This window comes from Artemia sp. Qi Xiang Cuo, chromosome 19, assembly GCF_049724085.1.
Source record: "Artemia sp. Qi Xiang Cuo chromosome 19, ASM4972408v1, whole genome shotgun sequence".
Lineage (NCBI taxonomy): Eukaryota > Metazoa > Arthropoda > Branchiopoda > Anostraca > Artemiidae > Artemia > Artemia sp. Qi Xiang Cuo.
This window is the reverse complement of record NC_142812.1, coordinates 33250884-33266911: the sequence shown is the minus strand read 5'-3', so window position 1 is coordinate 33266911 and position 16028 is coordinate 33250884. Positions and strand designations below refer to the sequence as shown.

Below are 16028 nucleotides of genomic sequence, written 5' to 3'. Positions count from 1 at the left end.
GTTCATTTTGAATTTCTTTCGTTGAAATGCAAGAGTTGGAATATTTCAGGAGTGTTTGGTTGTGGTTTACCTTGTCAGAGTTACATTTTCTTGATTTTTCAAAGTTCATTTTGAATTTCTTTCGTTGAAATGCAAGAGTTGGAATATTTCAGTAGTGTTTGGTTGTGGTTTACCTTGTCACAGTTACATTTTCCTGATTTTTCAAAGATCATTTTGAATTTCTTTCGTTGAAATGCAAGATCTGGAATATTTCAGTAGTGTTTGGTTGTGGTTTACCTTGTCACAGATACATTTTCTTGATTTTTCAAAGTTCATTTTGAATTTCTTTCACTGAAATGCAAGAGCTGGAATATTTCAGTAGTGTTTGGTTGTGGTTTCCCTTGTAACTGTCACATTTTCTTGATGTTTCAAAGTTCACTTCAGACTTCTTTTGTTGAATGCCTATTGATGTAATATTTCTGTAGTGTTTGGTTAAAGTTTACCGTGTCACACCTATATTTTAATGATTTTTCTATGCTCATTTAGAATTTCTTCGATTCCATGACCTTTTTTTAAAATTTAAGTATTAGTTGGTTATGGTTTAAAATTTCAAATCTACATTTTCCTGATTTTTCAAAGTTCATTTTGAATTTTTTTTCGTTGAAATGCAAGAGTTGGAATATTTCACTAGTGTTTCGTTGTGGTTTAACTTGTCACAGTTACATTTTCATAATTTTTCAAAGTTAATTTGAATTTCTTTCGTTGAAATGCAAGAGTTTGAATATTTCAGTAAAGTTTCGTTGTGGTTTTCCTTGTCACAGTTACATTTTCTTTATTTTTCAAATTTCATTTTGAATTTCTTTTGTTGAAATCCAAGAGTTGGAATATTTGAGTAGTGTTTTGTTGTGGTTTACCTTGTCACAGTTACATTTTCTTGATTTTTCAAAGTTCATTTTGGATTTCTTTCTTTGAAATGCAAGAGTTGAAATACTTCATTAATGTTTCGTTATGGTCTACTTTGTCACAGCTACATTTTCTTAAATTTTCAAACTTCATTTTGAATTTGTTTCATTTAAATGTAAGAGTTGGAATATTTCAGTAGTGTTTTATTGTGGTTTACCTTGTCATGGTCACATTTTCTTGATTTTTCAAAGTTCATTTGAATTTCTTTCGTTTAAATGCAAGAGTTGGCATATTTTAGTAGTGTTTGGTTGTGGTTTACCTCGTCAAACTTACATTTTCTTATTTTTCAAATCTAATTTTGAATTCTCTTCTTTGAAATGAAAGAGTTAGAATATTTAACTCGTGTTTCGTTGTGATTTACCTTGTCAGAGTTACATTTTCTTGATTTTTCCAAGTTCATTTTTAATTTATTAGTTTATATGCAAGTGATTGTATATTTAAGTATTTTTTGGTTACTGTTTACATAGTAACAGTTACCTTTTAGTTATTTTTAAAATTTCATTTTTGATTTCTTTCCTTGAAACGTAAGAGTTGGAATAGTTCAGTAGTGTTTGGTTACGATTTACATTTACATAGCGGCATGGTATGAATTTTTCAATGTAAATTTGAAGGTCTGCCATTGAAAACTACGAGTTGGAAAATTTCAGCAGTGTTAGATTGGGGATGACCAAGATTCAGCAAAATATTCCTAATTTTTTAAAGAGAGGATGAATCTCATTCGTATTAGTGCAAGTTGTAGAATATTTAAGTTGTGTCTGTGAGTGGTTTACCTTGTCACAATTACATTTTCTTCATTTTTCAAAGTTCATTTTTGAATTTCTTTCGTTGAAATGCAAGAGTTGGAATATTTCAGTAGTGTTTGGTTGTGGTTTACCTTGTCACACTTACATTTTCTTGATATTTCAATCTTCATTTTGAATTTCATTCTTTGAAATGCAAGAGTTGGAATATTTCACTAGTGTTTGGTTGTGTTTTACCTGGTCACAGTTACATTTTCCTGATTTTTCAAAGTTCATTTTGAATTTCTTTCGTTGAAATGCAAGAGTTGTAACTTTCCACTTTAATATTCCAAAAACTCTATCAGAAAAAAAATACTACTAAGACAATAGCCGCTGGTATCCCCTTTCAGATATTGCTGATATAGTAAAAGGCAAAGTTCTTGTTGGCTAATAAAACAAAGTAATATAATAAAACAAGATCCGGTAGCTTTTTCACTTGTTCAATAATTGAGCAATTAGTAACTTATATACAATTAGAGGCTTAATGGCCATATTAAAACAGTATATTATTATTATTATTGAAAAGTAAGTTGAATATGTCTTATTTTGAAACAAAATGTGGATAATTGAAGAATATGATTTATATTACTGTACTACGAGAAACCGAGACTTTGAGCTCTCCTTCGACTTTTTTTTTTGCAGAAATATCTTCATCAATTTTTGCAGTATTTGAGAAGTGTTTTTTCTAATCCCTTCTTCGAAGTTTCCATGAATAAGGCTATATTTTTACTTGTGCATAAAGTCCAACCTAAGCAATTCCAGCAATAAAACTCGGGCTGTGAATTGTAACTTTCCATTGTCGACAAAAAATAGTCAGGATTATTACACCGTTAGGGTTATAATTTGGTTCACATAATAAACTGTGGTGCTAAATTGGGGTTATATGTATCCTTTTTGCAGGCGAAAAACTTTGGAACTGCTATTGTCTTACCAGCTCTGTTTAGCAGATTTCTTATTGGCTGGGTGGCAAACGTTATATTTGTTCTCTATGCTTTCTGCGCAGCAAGATGGTTTTGTTGCAAGAAAAAAGACAACAAGTTTGACAATGAAGACGAAAAAGCTGATGTAAGTATCAACCCAATGCATATATGTGGTTAAACTACAACCAAAATAGCGTAGGAACATTCAATTGCCATAACCTGAAAAGAGTGCAACTGAAAACTTAGCCTTTGCAAACTTGCTAGAAACCTACTCATTTCACTGAATAGAAGATGAGTTTTTACTTCCTCCCGGTCATCCGTATCTATAAGCCAAAGATGTTCTACACTCTTACTCTCCGAATCTTTCCTTAAGTTCTCTAGCATTAACGTTAATTTTTGTCAGAAATTGAGCTATATCTCTCTCATATTAAGGGCATAAATTTTTTCTTTAAAAAAAGAATGAATCAACAACTAATGAGGGTCTTAAGGGTCGATAAATATATCTTTGAGATAATCATATATAACATTAATTGAATTTAATTGATAAATATAAAATTGAATAGATAAGTTTGCTTCGATGTACTTAAAAAAAAGAAATATCATAAGTCACCATATCTCTTAGAATGCATAAGATGCTCAAAAGAGTATATTCCCCACTTAAATATTTGTCCTTCGTTTCTCTTTATATTTCATTTATTCAACCTTTCAATAGATAGTTATTTTTTTACTTTGCTTAATGCATATACAATAAGGCTAAATTCAGGCGAATATATAAAATGACAAAAATATGTGTCAAAGAGTAAAATAACTGAAGCTTTTAACCAAATGCAATACAAATTTAACAGTGATTTCTTATCTTGCTTCTCGATAAAATTGACTTTTTTTTACTATTAATCAAAAAAACTTTTTCCAAAAAATAAGTTTAAAAAAAAGTAAAGAACTCCATTAAACCAAAAATGAACAAAAATACAATCAAATAATCTTCCATGCATACAACTATCACAAATCAGTATCACTAAATACATGAAACGCAAAACGAACAGAAATTAAAATAAATAACAGAGTCAAACTCAAAACAAGCAGAAATTAATATGAGTTAGGTTCTAAGCCCCTATGCTTTCTAATAGCCAGAATATAATTTGTACTTTACTGAAAAAAAAAATCAAATGTGTTTACTGAAAAAATGTACATTGTCAGTTTAATATAAAAATGCTGATAATTATTCCTTATAATTTTTAATTAATTTTTGATTTCTTAAACTTATAAAAATGAAAACATTTAAAAGATTTTTTTCAGTAAAATACAAATTATATTCTGACTTTTAGAAAGCATAAGAGTTAAGAACCCTACTCATATTCGATTCTTCTCGTTTTGGGTTTCACTCTGTTATTTTTTTAATATCTGTTTGTTTTGGCGTTTCATTTATTTATTGTAACTGATTTGTGGTAGTTGTATGCTTGGTAGATTATTTGATTCCATTTTTGTTTATTTTTGGTTTATTGGAGATCTTTACTTTTTTTTGAAACTTATTTTGTGAAAAAAATTTTTAAATTAATTTTTGTTCGTTTTATATTGACATAATCTTTTTCAGAGAAAAAACTGAGCCTCTTCTAAAGGTAAACAACCATCCATTCCATAAAAACCTTAAATACCCCCTAGGAATAACTTAAAACCCTTGCCCCTAATCTCTGGGGTTTGTTTCAACCCCAAAAGCCTTGTTGTATGATATTTAGACTATTTTGAATAGAATGGATATCTCGAATTTTCTATTAGATGTATTTCGGGACAATACGACGAGTGTGTGTGTGTGCGTGAGGGGGGGGGGGTAGCTGCCCCCCGATCACTTTGACTCTTAAAAACAGCACTAGAGCGTTTGATTAACAATCCAATGAGCTCCCTCTAAAGTTTATATGACCATACTTTCTATAAAAACCTTATATGCACGCCAGGGCATAAATTACAACCCTTGCCCTGAGGGCTGGGGGGTGTTATCCTTGAAGACATAATTTCCAGACCTTTCAAACACGTTGAACAAAATGGCTGTCTCAAAATTTTGATTGGAAGTTTTTGGGGATATGATGAGCGTGGCCGGGGGGGGGGGGCATTTGTCCTCTGATCACTTTCGACTAATAAAAAAGGCACTAGTCCTCTCAGTTTCAAATCAAATGAGCCCTTTTTGAAGCTTCTACGGCAAAAATTTTTATAAAAACCTTACATGCCTTAAGGGCATAACTTAGTCCCTTTATCCAAAGGGCTATGGGGGGGAGGATTATGGTCCTCAAAGGCATAATTTCCAGGCCTTTCAACAAAGTTGAACAAAATGACCTACGTTGATCAAAATGTTGATCGGAAATGTTTGGAGAAATGATGTGCGTGGGGGGGGGGGTGGTTCTCCCTCCGATTACTTTTGACTATTAAAAAGAGAAATAGCCCTCTCAATTTCCAATCGAATGAGCCCTGTTTTGAAGCTTCTACGACAACGCTTTACATGAAAACCTTATATACCCCAAGGGCATAACTTACAACCTTAGCCCTGAGGGCTGTGGGTGGGTTTCATACTCAAAGACATAATTTCCAGACCCTTCATCTAAGTTCAACAAAATGGCTATATCAAAATGTTGATCGGATGTGTTTGGGGAAATGATGGGCTTGGGAGGGGGAGGCATTTGTCCTCCAATCGCTTTTGACTATTAATAAGGGCACTAGCCCTCTCAATTCCCAATTGAATGAGCTTTTTTCAAGTTTCTATGACAATGTTTACTATAAAAATCTTATAGGTCCCCAGGGCATAACTTACAACCTTTGCTCTGGGGGCTGTCGGGGTTTGTCATTCTCAAAGACATGATTTCCGGACCTTTCAACTACGCTGAACAAAATGAATATCTCAAAACTTTGATTGAATGTGTTCGGAGAAATGGTGGGCGTGAGAGGGGGGTTAGTAGTGTTCTAATCACTTTCGACTATTAGAATGAGAACTAGCCCTTTTAATTTCAAAACGAATGAGCCCTTTTTGAAGTTTCTACGATAACACTTTCTATAAGAATCTTATATGCCCCCAGGGCATAACTTACAACCCTTTCCTTGAGGGTTGTGGAGGGGGTGGCGTCCTCAAAGACCTAATTTCCAGAACATTATGTGTTTGGGGTAAGAGTGGGCATGAGTGGGGGGTTAGCTGCCCTCCAATCCCTTTCAACTATTAAAAAACGGCACTAGCCCTTTCAATTTCCGATCGAATGAGTCCTTTCTGAAGTATTTACGACAACGCTTTCTATAAAAACCTTATATTTCCCAATGGCATAACTTACAACCCTTGCGTGAGGGCTGTGGGGGAGTGTCCTCATCAAAGACATAATTTTCAGATCTTTCAAGCACGTTGAACAAAATGGCTATATTAAAATTTTAATTTGATGTGTTTGGGGAAATGGTGGACGGGAGAGGGGGGTTAGTTGCTCTCCAATCACTCTCTACTGTTAAAAAGGGCACTAGCGCTTTCAATGCCTAATCGAATAAGCCCTTTTTGAAGTTTCTGCGGCAACCCTTTCTATAAGCACCGTATATGCCCCCAGGGCATAACTCACTACCCTTACCCTAAGGGCTGTCGGGGGGGGGATGGTCTTCATCCTCAAAGACCTAATTTCCAGAACTTTCAACTACGTTGAACAAAATGGCTATCTCAAAAATTCTGATTGATGTGTTTGGGGAAATAATGGGCTTGACAGGGGTGTTAGTTGTCCTCCAATCACTTTCGACTATTAAAAAGGGCACTGGCCCATTCAATTTCCAATCGAATGAGTCCTTTTTGAAGTTTCTACGACAACACTATCTATAAAAACCTTAGATGTCCCCAGGGCATAACTTACAACCTTTGCCCTCAGCGGCGTGGGGAGTTTGTCATCCTCAAAGACATAATTTACAGAACTTTCAACTACTTTGAACAAAATGGATATCTTGGAATTTTGATTGGATGTGTTTGGGGAAAAGGTAGGCGTGAGAGGGGGGTTAGTTGCCCTCCAACCACTTTCGACTATTAAAAAGGGCACTAGCCCTTTCAATTTCCAATCATAACTTACAATACTTACAACACTTACAATACTTACAAGACATAACTTACAACGCTTCCCCTGAGGGTTGTGAGGGAGAGGGGGTGGCGTCCTCAAAGACCTAATTTCCAGAATATTAAACTACGTTGAACAAAATGCCTATCTCAAAATTTTGACTGAATGTGTTTGGGGAAATGGTGAGCGTGAGAGGGGGGTTAGATGCCCTTCAATCACTTTCAACTATTAAAAACGGCACTAGCCCTTTCAATTTCCAATCGAATGAGCCCTTTCTGAAGTTTTTATGACAAAGCTTTCTATAAAAACCTCATAGGCCCCCAGGGCATAACTTACAACCCTTGCCTTGAGGGATCTGAGGGGGCTATCATCCTCAAAGACCTAATTTCCAGAACTTTCAACTACTTTGAACAAAATGGATACCTCAAGATTTTGATTGCATGTGTTTGGGGAAATGGTGGGCGTGAGAGGGGGGTTAGCTGCCCTCCAATCACTTTCAACTATTAAAAACAGCACTAGCCCTTTCAATTTCCAATCGAATGAGTCCTTTTTCAAGTATTTACGACAACGTTTTCATAAGGTTCACTCTCTACTGTCATTGTGAAGTTTCTACGACGACTCCTTCGATACGAAGTGCTCTGGTTGAAAAGAAACAAACAAACCAAAAATTAATAAATAATACATTTTGCCAACATCGTTATTTACTTTGGCAGCGCTATTGCGCTGCTTGTGATAAACGAATTGATGGACTCACACGGCACTTCTTATAACTAGTCAAGGAGCTTCAGCTCATCATAGACTTCAACTTGAAAATAAAGACAGTAGTGATTTTCAGCGAGAGATACAGAGAGAGAGAGAGAGAGAAAGGGACAGAGTGAGCAACCATGGAAAGCATGGTAACGACAAAACTGAACAAATAATATTATTAAGTGATCAGAAATATTCTAATACAGAGATATAGCTTTACCTTAGATACTAAAATCATTTAAGGACATGGTACTTAGTATTTCACTATACATATATATATATTTTTTTTAGCTATGTTAATAGTCATGAAGTTTCATCAAGCCGAAGCTAAAATTGTTTTTGTGACATAATATATATGTTTTGTAGATTGTATTTTAATCAAAAATAAAATTACTTTCAATGTTTTGTAAAGTCAAAATGAAGACTTTATTCGTGAACCGTAGGTAATAGACTGGTAAAAATAATGGCAAAGATTCTTTTTTTTAATTAACTGCTTTAATTTTAATTCGAGGGCTGGCGTTAAAGTAGGCCGATTTCATTCATATGCTGTTCCAAGTATGAATCAAATATTTTGTATTATCGACCTGGTAAATAAGAAGTGACTTGCGCTGATAGTCTCTGAAACGACAAAAAGGAGTTTAGTAAAAAGGTACACATGAAAAGAATTGATTTTTGCATGCCAATCCCAAATATCTGAAACTAATAAAGTACAAAGGTATTGGGCAAAAAATATTAGTTTCCCAGGAATTTTTGAAATTTTGAAAAAAGAAAAAAAGTTCCCAAATAATAAAGTAATCTTGTTGTAAAATACGGCATCCAATAGCTTCGCTGTTTTGTGTTGCAAAGAAGTATTTTTTGCCCGATGAAGACAAAATGCTGGATTGGGGAAGGGAACATCCATAGATAAGGTTCATTCGGACCCTATGACTTATGGAATCCATGAAAATTTTGACCACAAAAGTCATTTTTGATATTTCAGACTTCTCCCCTCAAGAAACGTTTAAAAGGGCATAACTTTTAAGGGATAGTTATTGTTTTACGAATATCATACTTGAATGTAAAAAGTGTGGTTGAAGAGTGACATAGTGACCTTCACATCTAAGACAGCCCCAGGATAAAACAGTTTGTACTGATGAACTGCAAGCGAAGGACGACCCTTGTTCCCAGAAAAAAAACGTTTCTTTTGATTTCGTTCAACCTAAGCGAAAATTTTGATTGCAACTCCGTTTTCATGTCCCTTACTGGGTTGCAGCTCCCGCAGCGACCATTACTCTGTTTTCATATAAAGATTTCTTCACATTGAATTTTGGCTTTCCGTTTTCCCCTTCACACTGGATTCAATAAGGCTTCCATGAGGCTCATAACCCTCCTTAAGACCTTACGTTAACATACCCATAAGTAAAAACGCGATGCTAGAGATCTGACAAAAGAAGTTCAAAATATTTCAACTTTTTACGTTTATGTTTAAGCTATATGGATTTAGATGAAAAAATATTTGAGTTTTGTAGAAGCTAGAAAATGCTATATAGCTCAAAGGACCCTGCTTTCAAGGACAAGCAATTTAGACTGAATTCTTTGGAAAATCTGAGCCAAAGTTTTTTATCAGCAGGAAAGAATGTAGTAAGTATAGACTTTCTTGATTTGTAGGCCTAGCATAGGCTATACTTTGATAAATGTCGCTAGTTTTTTTATTCTATTTGGGTTTGAGGTTAAAATATATCCTGCTGTGGTACAGTTAATCACATAAAATGACATTTGGGAGATTAGTTTTGTAACTTAACACAGGATTTAAGATGTTCTTTATGAGCTTGAAGTGAGATTAAATTTAGATAAAGATCTAACCTACTTTGGGACAATTAAATAGATAGTCTGATCTAGTTTCACAATATCCTGGTTCTGAATAAAGGAATAAATGACAAATCTTTCCTTTTTTTGGCATTAGTTTCATAGCTAAGATGAAAAACATTGTAAAATTAAAAATGAACTTTTTTGATGAAAAAATTATTGAGTTTATAGAATCAAGGCAATATTTGTATAGCTCTAACGGCCCTTTTTTCAAGGAAAGACCAGTGAAACAAAATTCTTGGGAAAGTCTAAGCCAAAGCTTTACCTCAGTTGGAAAGAATATTAATGGTAAGTCTTGTTAGGACTTAGGTACTTATGTATTATACGAGAAATGCTTGACAATTTGGATTGCAAAGATCAGATAAATACTCGAGAATTTGGATCGCAAAGATCAGATAAACACTCGAGAATTTGGATCGTGAAGATAAGATTGGACAATAACCAGTTAGTTTGCAATGCATAATGATAGAATATAGTGTCTCACCATGGATGATCAAATTAAGAATTGGGATTTGCCAAGGACCGAAGAACAGGCAATCATATTTTTTCAGGATAAGGGGTTGTTGCCTAATCTAACCTAATTTTACTAATAAAGTATTATATTTTCATCATATTTTGTTTTATTTCATTAGCATTGACCAAACTTCACTTCTTGAGTGTTTCTTATGTAATGCATAAGTACCAAGAATTTTTTTATTTGTATGCCAAGACTAGGATATGCTTTGATAAACACTGGTAGCACAATATGTAGCAGTCTGAAAGGAATGCTGTAAAAAATGAAAAATGTACTCAGTTATTTTTCTGGAAAGATCTGAACAAAAACTAGCTTAGTCTGACCAAAGTATGGTTAGGTATATTAACCTTTGACTGTCTTTTGAGAAATACTCTTTTACTACGCCTGTTCAAAACTAAACCAATTATTGGGAGAGTGATTCCCAAATGAAAAAGATTTAAGATCACACAGGAAAAATAAAGACTGCAAGATAATTTCTTTGGTAATGTAGTAGTTTTGTATGGGCTATCTTGAGGGTATATCCAGGACCATTAAGGTAAGATAAGAAGCATTGTCAGAAACAAAAATGCGATATATGAAAAGAGCATAAAATAAGGAATCTCATGGTAATTTTCTTAAGTTTATTAATCCATTTTCTCCTATGAAGCTGCTGATCTATAATGCTACCTCGCATTGAGCTGCCATTTCTCATGATTAGGTTCAATATAGGCTATTTAAGGTTATTTGTGTTTTTCTTAAAATGATAAAATTGTACAATATGACCTAAATTTTGATTAAAAATAAGTACAAAAATATTGCAGGCCAAAATAATCTGCAAAGTTTTGTTTATAGTATAAGCAATAGGCTTACATTTTAAATTGTTATTTTTTTCAACAACACTTAGTTTACATTTACAACATGTGAAACATATATTTAGAAATAGTTTTTAATATTAGAAGTGATTTAGAAACTAATGTGTCCTTAACAGTCTTGGAAAGTACAAATAAAATCAAACTGAACACTTGATGTATTATGATATTAATTGTTGAAAGGTCATCAGTTCAAGATTTTATTTCACTGTAATTTTTATTCTCATTTTCAATGCTGTAATAACTGGAAAAGAAAATAATTGTAATATCATTTGTTTTCAGTGAAGCACCAATGACGCAGTAGGATTTATACTTTTGCAATGGGGGAAGGGGGCAGTATTCAAACTCATGTTTTTAATGAAACTATATTTTTCTTGAACAGTCTTGGAAAGAACTAATAAAATGAAACTGAATATTTAGTATATAATATTATTAATTGCTGAAATCACCAGTTCAAAATTTAATTTTGCTTTAATTTGTACGTTTATTTTTAATGTTGTAATAAATACAAAAAATTTCTTAAAATAAGTTCTCAGTAAAGCGCCAATGACGCAGTAGGTCTTAGACTTTTACAGTGAGAGAAGGAGGCAAAACCCAAACTCTTGCTTATAGTGATTTTTGCTCGTTTCAAGCTTGATTTGCATATTCAATTTAAGTTTCATCCGTTTTAAGATGTATTTATTCATTTATATTGTATGTATTTCATTTATATTTATTTATTCATATTATACCTGTTGTATGTTTGTTTGCTATAATTGTTTATTTAATTTCTGTTCGTTTCCGGTGTCATTTATACTTCAATAGCAACATATTTTTGTTCGTTTTAGCTTGATTTGCATATTCAATTTAAGTTTTATTCGTTTTAGATGTATTTATTCATTTATATTAGTACCTGTTGCATGTTTTTTTGCTATGATTGTTTATTTAATTTCTGTTTGTTTTGGGTTTCATTTATTCTTTAAAAGTAATATTTGGTCATTTTGAGTTTGAAATATTGTAGGTTTCTATTTCTTCTGATCTTAAGTTTAACATGGCCTATACTTTTCTTTAAATTTTTTTTTTGGAAAGTTTTTTTTAAATAATTTCTGTTTGTTTTTGATTGCCAAAGTTTCAAGATTTTCAAAATTCCCTATTTCAAAATAATTTTTTATTCCAATATAAATTAACAGTCTTGGCAAGAACTAATAAAATTAAGCTGAACATTTGATATATAATTATATTAATTTCTGAAAGCTCACCAGCTCAAGATTTTGTTTCACTCAGGACTGGACTTAAAGCTATAACGCTTCAAGGCCCAGGCGTTTTTGCCACTCCGTTTTTGCAAGATTTTCGGGGGAATCCCCAAAACTTCGGGGATAGTGAAAGCCGCAAGGATTAGTGGGCTTATTGGTAAAAAACGGCCTGGTTTCAGCGCAATTTTCATTTTATTTTCAATGTTGTAATAAACGCAAAAGAAAATATCTGTAACGTAATTCGTTTTAGTAAAGCGCCAAATACGAAGTAGGCCTTATGCCTTTACCGTCAGGGATACGGAGAGCAGCCAAATTCTTATTTATAGTAAAGAATATAGGGGTCTTGGACAGTTTTCGAAAGGGCTAATAAAATTAGGTTTAATCAGTTTGATAGAATATAAACTGAATTCTCATACTTTTTGGAAAAAAATATCATTAATAAGTTTGATTTTTAGGAGGGGGAGGGGGCGTCAGGCCATGGAGGGAGGGCCAGGGGTCAATTCCCATGGTTTATCATTGATATTTTGTTTGGGGGGGGAGGGGCATCAAGCCATGGAGGACCAGGGGTCAGCTCTTATAAAATTTGGAATAAAATATCGTAAATATTTTTTTTTTTGGGGGGGGGGGGGGGTCAGGTCATAGAGGGACAGGGGTGAGTTCCCATAATTTTGAAACAAAATATCGTTAATAAGATCTTTTTGGGGGGGGGAGGGGCATATAGGGAGGGGCAGGAGTCAGCTTTCTTAAGTTTTGGAATGAAATATCGTTCATATGTTTTTTGAGTGGGGATCGGGCTTTTCCGATCTTTAAACTATTTAAAAACCCTCGCATTAAAAACCTTATATGCCCCCAGGGCATAACATACAACACTTTTGGAACGGCTTAACGTGTCAAGAAGAAACTTCCAGGGCGTCATGAAAGCGATGTTCAACTGACCAAAAGACAATATACACATGCTACTACCGCTATTAATGCTGCTGCTACTACTGCTACCACTACTACTAATACAACACTAACACTGCAACTTCTCCTGCTACTACCAAAACTACTGTGATAATAGTAATATTTAGGATAAGTCTATGAAGGTAAAATTTGATAGAATATTGGAATTTGAACTAACAAAAGACACTATTTGCATTTAGATTGTCCAAATAGCGTATCTTAAAAATTGCTATATGTATTAAGATGGAAATCTCAGGGAATGCTTGAACAGAAAGATTCATTGATCAAAATACAATACGTGCACACTACTACTAATACTACTACCCCTGAAAAATTTACTAGTTCTACTACTACTATTACTATAGTAGTGGAGGCCCAATCAATTACAGCGCGCCCATAGGGGGTATATCTGAAGTTGCTAGCCCATCAAGACACCCGGTGTTATTGACTATTGATCTATTACGCGATTTCCAATGGAATGACGCATTAGTCAACTGAGCCAACAAGCAATTGTTATTATTACGGTCTTGGAAACAGATTCCATGCAATAGGCTTCTTGATCTTAATGACAATTTCCCTCTATTATTTTATCTGTAAGCCAGGGATCACTTGTTTTTATTCCCGGGAAAAATTCCGACGGAAGGGAGATTGTAAAAAGGGTGTATTTTATTAAAAACTGTTGAATAGATTTTTCAACATATGACTATCAAAAAAAGTCTGGATTCTTATAGAGAAAAACCGATAATATTTATAATATCTGTTCCTTGACCATTAAAAAAAAACTATGCCAGTTAAAATGGAACCGAAATTGATTAAAAAAAACTTTCTCTGCAAAAGGAGTTTTTCAAAGAAAAGTAAAGAGCTACATTTAACCAATGATTAACAAAAATAGTCAAATAAAGTCAACTAACGTAAATTAATAAATAAATAAAGCCAAAAACAAGCATAAATTACAATAAAAATCCGAGTCAAGCTCAAAACGAGCAGAAACTATAGAACATTAGGACTGATGCACCCGTGCCTTCAATAGACTGAAAAATAATTTGAACTTTACTGAAAACAAAATAAATTTTAAATATTTTTTCCTTTTTAAATTTTATTAAATCAGAATTATTAAGTCTTTCAGGAACGAATATCAGCATATATATTAAACTGTCAATCCACATTCATATGTTTTTTCAGTAATCTTGGTTATGGTGCTATTTTTTCGATATTATGAGGAATAGAGACACATTGCTCGAAATAAGGATTGTTTTGAGTAAAGTGCAAATTATATTCTGGTCTTTAGAAGGCATAGAGTGCGTCAGCCCCACTCCTCTTAGATTATTTCCGTTTTGAGTTTGACTCGGTTATTTATTGTAATCTCTGTGCGCTTTGGATTTCATTTATTTCTTGATTGTGTTTTATAGTAGTTTTAAACTTGGAAAATTACTTGACTTTATTTATGTTCACCTTTATGTGAATGTAGCTCTACATTTCTGCGAAAAACTTGTTTTGCGAAAAAATTTCTTTAAAATTGATATAAAATAAACCACACACGTTATCACATAAACTCACTCGTAACTTAGTTATCAATTATGTAGGTAATAGGATGTAAACAGTTTTGCATGCGGTATACAACAAACCCCTTCCCCAGTCTTTTCTAGCACTTTCCTGTGATTTCTTTAGGGTTCTGAAATTAGACGTACTACCCATGACTTTTTTCCCTGATGAATCGATATCTGAAGTCCCTTAAGCGATTAAATATTAAGCAGTATTAACCGGCAAATGTTCCTTTTAATCTTGTAACTTTGAGTGTCAAAAGTTTGTTATTCATACAGACCCTCAAATGAAAATGTTTGCAGAAGGTCACCTGATTAATATACAAGGATTGCTTTTTTTCAACCTCCGATTCACTATAAAAGAATAATGGGTGGACATAAAAAATATGTTTCGAACTCAAAGTATCGTATAATGAGCTGTGACGGATTCTTTGAGATTCCAGTCAATTTGGACACATGCCTTCCAAGCCATTTCTTTAATCCAGGGCTATAATGAAAATTATTTGCTGCTAAGTCAAAAGTATATGGTTGGAGTCCAAAAATAACCCATTTGGATTGCTCAAGTTGTTGGGTTATACCAGCGCTGTGAGGTAAGCACATTAGACATTGGCATGGATCAGAACAATTAAAGAAGTCAGCATGCCTCTTCTTCTATTTTGAATACATCTCTGTAGCCGTCTCAAAGTTTCATAATTAGAAAATTGGCAGTTATTATTATTCTTGAATACATAAACGTTACAAGTAATACATCTTTTGGTCCCGAAAAAAATTGCCATAATTTTACGATTGTTGAACGTTTGTTTGAATTTTTTGAATTGTTTAGGGAATTGGTACGCATTTATTGCTGTGAACGTCGTTCCACTTTGGGTATTTCATACTACACCCAGGTCTAATCACCTGCGACTTTAAGTGTCGATTACCTTCCATCTTATCTCTGAATAGAGGAAGTGGCTTGGAGTGAAGAGGGCAGTTCTTCCAAACTAACCGTCTCAACTCACTTCAAATTATTGGTGGCGACAATTTGTAAAGAGGGTGTTAAAATGCTTGCTACTCTATCATCAAGGTGATTATATAAAGTAGTGAGTTTGATGTTTTTTTTCAGTTGTATTATCATTCCTTATTCTGACCTTTTTTCTTTTAAAAGCAAATGAGAAATTAAAAGAAAATTATCTTTGATAATTTACTTCCCTTTTTAACGTGCATAAGCCCTTTCGAATCTCAAGTCTCTTATTTTAAAATTACTAATTTGAAGAGAATACATTATGAAATAGGAGGACCAAGCAGTTTGCTGTAGATCTTATCTGACAAACCTCTAGCTAATTAAGTTGACGTGAAATGAAAGTTAGGCCAAGAACTACTAAAGTTTTATTTAAAATTAGAGGGAGACGCAATGTGGGTTGGGTACTTGAAAACATTTTCTCGAGAATCAATTTATACAGCATATCCATGAGTTTCTTTTGCCAACCACAGAATTTCTTAAGTTTACGAAGTCAAGCTCTTCTACAGCCTTAGCGGTAAAACTATTTTTCTAACAATAAAATAAAAACTAATCAAAAAACACAAAAGCTTAATGTTTTCATCTTATCTCTCCTAGATAGAACACTCATTTCCACTAATCCCACTTTTCATGATCGAGAGAAAAAGAGTCAGCAATGTGCAACAA

The 16028-nt window shown here is 33.4% G+C and overlaps 1 long non-coding RNA gene across 1 annotated transcript; it reads left to right on the top strand.

Moving 5' to 3' along the window:
• Nucleotides 1–2405: 2405 nt before the first annotated feature.
• Nucleotides 2406–7848, top strand: LOC148940756 (uncharacterized). Its single transcript, XR_016143379.1, has 2 exons — nucleotides 2406–2786; nucleotides 7735–7848. It is a non-coding gene; the product is annotated as an uncharacterized LOC148940756 (long non-coding RNA).
• Nucleotides 7849–16028: the final 8180 nt, after the last annotated feature.